This window comes from Populus euphratica, unplaced genomic scaffold (genome assembly GCF_000495115.2).
Source record: "Populus euphratica unplaced genomic scaffold, PopEup_1.0 scaffold524.1, whole genome shotgun sequence".
NCBI lineage: Eukaryota > Viridiplantae > Streptophyta > Magnoliopsida > Malpighiales > Salicaceae > Populus > Populus euphratica.
In genome coordinates this window covers 141412-147528 of record NW_011500406.1, presented here as the reverse complement: position 1 = coordinate 147528, position 6117 = coordinate 141412, and the positions used below count along the sequence as shown (strand labels likewise).

The window sequence follows — 6117 nt, the reverse complement described above, 5'->3', positions numbered from 1 at the left end:
AGCGTTTCCACGATCGAATCTATTTTGAATTTGATAAATGCATTTCTTATGACCTGAAATACATTGAGGCGCACCAGTTGACTGGACATCTAGGGTTAAAGCACTATTTCGATGCTAGTTATGAGAGTGGTACTAAATCAAGGCAAACTTTAAATACTAGTTATGACCTCAAAATAACAGGTGTCAAAGTCAGCCAGTGAGATGATAAAGGATAAGCTTCATCATCGAGCCCTGATCACCAGCTAAGGCCCTTAAATGACCACTTAGTGATAAAGGAGGTAGGGGTGCAGAGAGAGCCAAGAGGTTTGCTTAAAAGCAGCCACCCTTGAGAGAGTGTGTAATAGTTCATTGATCGAGCTCTCTTGCGCAGAATATGAACGAGGCTAAGCGATTTGCTGACGTTGTGGAATGTAAAAATGCATCAGTAGGGGAGTGTTCCACTCAGAAGGAAGCACCGACGCGAGCGGGGGTAGATAAAGCGAAAGCGAGAATGTTGGCTTGAGTAACGCAAACATTAGTGAGAATCCAATGCCCCAAAAACCTAAAAGTTCCTCCATAAAGTTCATCCACAGAGAGTGAGTCAAGGCCTAAAATCAAGTCGAAAGGTTTAGTTGATATGGCCTTGTGGGAGAATCGATAACTACATCTTTGGTGCACTTGCTAGTACCGGTACATCTGAAAATTCTTAATTGGCTAGTTGTAAATAGCTCTGGACTATGGAACAAAAGATTATACTAGACTTACCTATACCATGGAATTGACGGTGATTCTCAAATATCACAGAACAGAATGTGATATGATGAGATAGAATGCAATAGAAAAAAGAGCATAGGGAAAGGCTATTCTTGACGGTCAACGCGAAACCTTTCATTACGAATTAAATAATTTAGAATGAATCAAATCTCCCCAAGTAGGATTCGAACCTACGACCAGTTAGTTAACAGCCAACCGCTCTACCACTGAGCTGCTAAGGAATAACAGGAGATTAGATCGCATAAAGTTCAATTCATGTTTTCAACCCACGACTGATATGTGCTCGAAGTTTCATTCGTAACTCCCGGAACTTCTTTATAATGTCTTCGTTCCATGCCTCATTTTATAAGGAACCTCAAAGTGGCTCTATTTCATTATATTCCATCCATATCCCAATTCCATTCATTTAATATCCCTATAGGGTAATTAATATATATAATTGTGTTATCGTAACATTGGTTGTATAGATTGATGAAGTAGCTAAAATTGTGAGTAAGCAATAAGATAATATAGAGGAAGCATAAGGTTGATTTCATGAGGAATATCTAGTTTAGATCTTTATGCTAAAGGATTTAAAGTTGAGAGGGTTTAAGGTTATCTAGGTTATGCTATGATAAACAAAATAAAGTAATCAAACTAAACTAAATAAACTCAAACTTATTAAGAGAAAAATATTGGTCTCAAGATAACATTTACCTATAAAAATCAAAATTGATCATTGAAATGATACATCAATTTATATTCTTAATATTTATCTTTCATTAACATTAGTTAATTAATCAATTGAAAGTGTAACTAACCTTAACCATTAAACAACCATAAAGTCCATAATAATTTAAAATAACTTAGCTTTGTAGGTTTATCAAAAAACTAAGGAAGAAAAAGCATAAAAATATAATTTAAGATATATAAGAAAAGGTGAGAGTTTTCTTTCTTGTTTATAGCTACCCCCTTTTCTGTTCTCTCTTTCTTTTTATTTGATAGGAAACCATAATCCTCATATCCCTCTAATCCATTTGTATCCTTCAAAATAATAATAGTCTTTTCCAGAGTAAACAATCTACGTTTAAGTAGTAAAATAACTACTTTCCTAAAAATAAGAAAAAATTATCGTGCATAAAATCTTCAAGATTTGAATTTAGAATTAGAGAAGTTAAATTGACCAAATAAATACCTTTTCCATATGTAGAAATAATTACCATGTTGGTTTAGATGCTCAGGAATTAAATTGGACTTGTTTCTTCACAAAACCTATATGCTGGCATAATTTATAAGTTGTTTTATAAAAATCATATCTCTCTTATATAATCTCTTTTCTACTAAAATTTGATAGGTTGATAGGTCTTTGAGTTAGGAATCCAACAAAATTGATTTGCGTCAAATAGACTTCTCTAACTCAAGATATTCAAGTCGGAATGATCGAAGGTTAAAACCGGTAAAATGCAAGACTTGTCTTTGAAGACTATGATTTCCATACAACTCAAATTCCATTGGAATCATTTTATTTTGACCTTTACAACTCAAGTTTTGCATAAAGCATAGATTAGAGGTTAAATTTGCTAATATTTGACACAGGTTGGAACATGGTTTGAATTTTATCTTCAATTTACTCCTTTTAAAACCTTACCTCTACTTGCCTTCAAAATATAAAACAAAGATTATCAAGGTATTTTATATATAAAACATGGATAAAATATTAGGTAAATATAGGTAAAACTATTGAATAATATGGTTGTATCAAATATCCCGACATTTAGCTCTTGTTATCCTCTAGAAAAAAAGAGATAAAATCAAACATACGGAAGTTGAAATTATAAAAACAAACAAAAAAATAAAATAATTATAATTAATCTCTTAATCTCCCATCAATGTCCAAGAGTACATGCATTATAAATAAGAATACAATCAAGAAGAATAAAAACATGAATTTTCATGAATTTATTTACATGCGAACTTTATAACTCAATTAATCATTGACATTTAAATGAAAAATCTATGTCATACCAAAGTGAATGGTCCTCTCATTGATATACACTCAAACACTCATATATTTAAATTATATGTGTTTAAATCTCTCTAACTCAATCAACGAATATATTCTATTATAAGCTTGCTCTTCAATCTCATCTCCATTACTAAAATATTACAAATAATACATGAATTAAAAGGTCTTAGTTTTTTGTTATAATAAGGCTAAGGTTAAGATGAGGTAAAAGAAAGGAAAAGAAAATGTTAAAATCAAATGAAGTAAAGCATTCTATAAAAAAATTAATTTTGAAACAAAGTATCTCATCAAAGCACACAAATCCACTATCTTTAAGCACCAATAATTTTTTTGATTTCAAGCTCCATCAATATACAACTTTCAGAATATAATGGAACAACTTTCCTTTTCTTTTTCTTTTTCTTTTTAATTTTTTTAATGGTCTACCTTTGGCATCTTTACCCATTCTTTTCATCAAGTATCATTTTTTTCATATAATTTCCAACAATAATTTCATGAAATATCAACAAATATATGCTCTACTAATCCTTGGCCAGGAGAAAAGGAAAAATATAAAAAGTTAAGGCGTACAATATGGATAAAACAAAGAAAAGATAAACAAGCTCAAAAGGACTCATTAAGAATAATATGCTTTGAGTTAGCTTTATGGCTCAAGTAGTTAAAATTTCTAATGCCTTTATCATCTTCATGTACATATGTAATGTAAATGTAATCTTAACCAGATATGAAACAAGTTCTAGAGATACATACCATTGAAAAAATGCACAATCAAAGAATATAATATTTGCTAAAAAACTTACATTAGTGCAACACTATTAAGCCAACATGACATATTTTCAAAGTCAATATCTAAACTAATTAAACTTTAAAACTTGAATGCACACTTATTCATTCAATTTATATTTTTATCCATCTCAACTAATTCTCATACATAATGCTCAATTTCTCATAAATCAATGGGAGTTCAATAAATAAAACTTAATACATAAGGTTAGAAAAAAATAAATTTTTTTTTCAAATGTTTACGGGTTCTTTTAATTCTAATAAAACACATAGAAACAACAAAGAAAACCAAAATTCTCCCCCACACTTTAAACACAACATTGTCTTCAATGTTGAAATAAAAGAAAAGGAATAGAAGAGAATGACAAACAAAAAATAAAATGCAAAAAATAAAAGACAAGGGAAAAAGAAAGCAAATCTGAAAATTCTTTTATGGGGTTGCCTCCTAGTAAGTATTTTTGTTTTATGTCATTTGCTTGACACATTGCATGCTCATGCCTATTAAATTGGTTTAGCTAACTCAATGAAAGTGATGAGTTTTGTTGTCCAACTTTCATAGAAAGCTTTTAATCGATGCCTACTTGAGCATTTTGTTTGTTTTTACACTTATAATCTCAACTACATAATAAGGACAAATATTAGAAACAATAAAAGGGTTCAATCCAATGGGAACACAAATTTCCAGGAAAAAGTTTAAAACATGAATGATAAAAAAAAAAAAAAAAACTTTATCTCCAACATGAAACACATTTCTTGTAGTTTTTCTATCATAAAGACTCTTGGTCTTTTTTTTTTGTAAATCCTTGCATTCTCGTAGGTATCATTATGTATCTCTTCCAACTCTTGCAATTGCAATTTCCTTGTAATCCCAACAACATCATAACCAAACTTGCATTGCTTAATGGCTCAAAAGGATTTGTGTTCAAACTCTATTAATAGATGACATGCTTTTCTGTTAATCATTCTATAAGATGACATTTCTATAGGTGATTTATAAGCAATCTAATAAGTTCAAAGTGCATCACCAAGTTGTAGACTTCAATCTTGCTAGTTAGGTTGCACTATCTTTTTTAAAATGGACTTGATTTCTTAATTTGAAATTTCATCTTGGCCATTCTTTTAAGGATGGTAGGCTATGAAAGTTCAATGAGTTACATGGTACTTGTGTAGTAATACTTCTATTGAATGATGCAAAAATAAGTGTTATGATCACTAATGATAGCTTTGAGGATTTTAAACCTATCAAATATATGAGTTTTGACAAAATCTAAAACAACCTTAGCTTCATTAGTTTGTGTGGATTTCACCTTAATCCATTTGGACATATAATCAATAGCAAAAAGGATATAAACATTACCAAAATAAGAAGAAAATGGATCCACAAAATCAATACCTTAAACATAAAAAAATTTCACTTACAAGAATATTAGTAATATTATTTGTTCTTTGACCTTTTTCACATGATTTCTAAAAGTGGTATGCATTCTTAAAAATAAAAGGTCAATAGAGACCACTTTCAAGTACCTTGTGGGGTGTTCTTTTTGCTTCAAAATACCTGCCATAAAAATAAGAATGATAAAAAGTGAGAATGAAACAAAATTCATCTTATGGTATGCATTTTCTAACTACTTGATTCACATAAAATTTTCACAAATAAGGAGTGTCCTAAAATTAATATTTAGTATTAGCTTGTAACTTGTCTTTTTAAATTTAGACAAACCAAAAAAAAATTCTTTAGTGACTAAATATTTCACTAAATCAGCATATGGTCTTATAGAGGAATGTAACACAAACAAATGCCCAACAAGGAATGTCTCTTTTACTGTTTTGGTTTGTATATATTTGGTCAACAGTTGAATCAAGTGACCAGCTGATTAGTACTTAAAAGTGTATTTTTATCAAGGTTTTATATCATCATTTTGCACTTGAAGTATCAATAACTCCTTAACTAGAGTATATTTTATAGTAACATATTTAATAAATATAAAATACCTTTAATTTATGGTAAATATTCATCTTAAATGCAGGCCTATCACATAAATGAAATTGAGAAGACAAAGAAATGGCTTAACTTATAAAAGAGATGTTGGTTCAGTTCAAACTAGAACATTGTTTAGTCATTGGGTCATAACTAGAGCTGTAGAACTTGGATTTAAGTATTCTCTATATGGATAGAAAGCTAAGATATAGGCCTAAAACTTTTATAGGAATCTAAGATTCATAAAGGTTGTTTTCAAGTTCAAATTATAGTAACAATAGAAGAGTCAAAATCTATCCTGCAGCCCAAACACTATTCACTTTTCAGCTTATATCTCGAGTTCTAAAAGTCCAAATGACCTCAATTTCTTTGTTGTTGAAAAGCTGAGATAATTTTCTAGAACTTTCATGAAAATAATATGTTCAAATTATGATGTTAACAATAAAGTTTTCTCCAGACAAGAAGATAAGGATTGTTGTTAAAGTTAAGATATGACCACCCACTCAAAAATTAGTCATCAAATAAATAGTTCCAAACTTTAGCCTATAAAAGGAGGCATTAGCTATGCATTTTGGCATCTTGGTTTTCAAATCAAGAT

General features: G+C 29.9%; 1 non-coding gene across 1 annotated transcript; it reads right to left on the bottom strand.

The window, feature by feature from the left end:
• Positions 1-902: 902 nt before the first annotated feature.
• On the bottom strand, positions 903-974 carry TRNAN-GUU (transfer RNA asparagine (anticodon GUU)). Its single transcript has one exon. It is a non-coding gene; the product is annotated as a tRNA-Asn (tRNA).
• Positions 975-6117: the final 5143 nt, after the last annotated feature.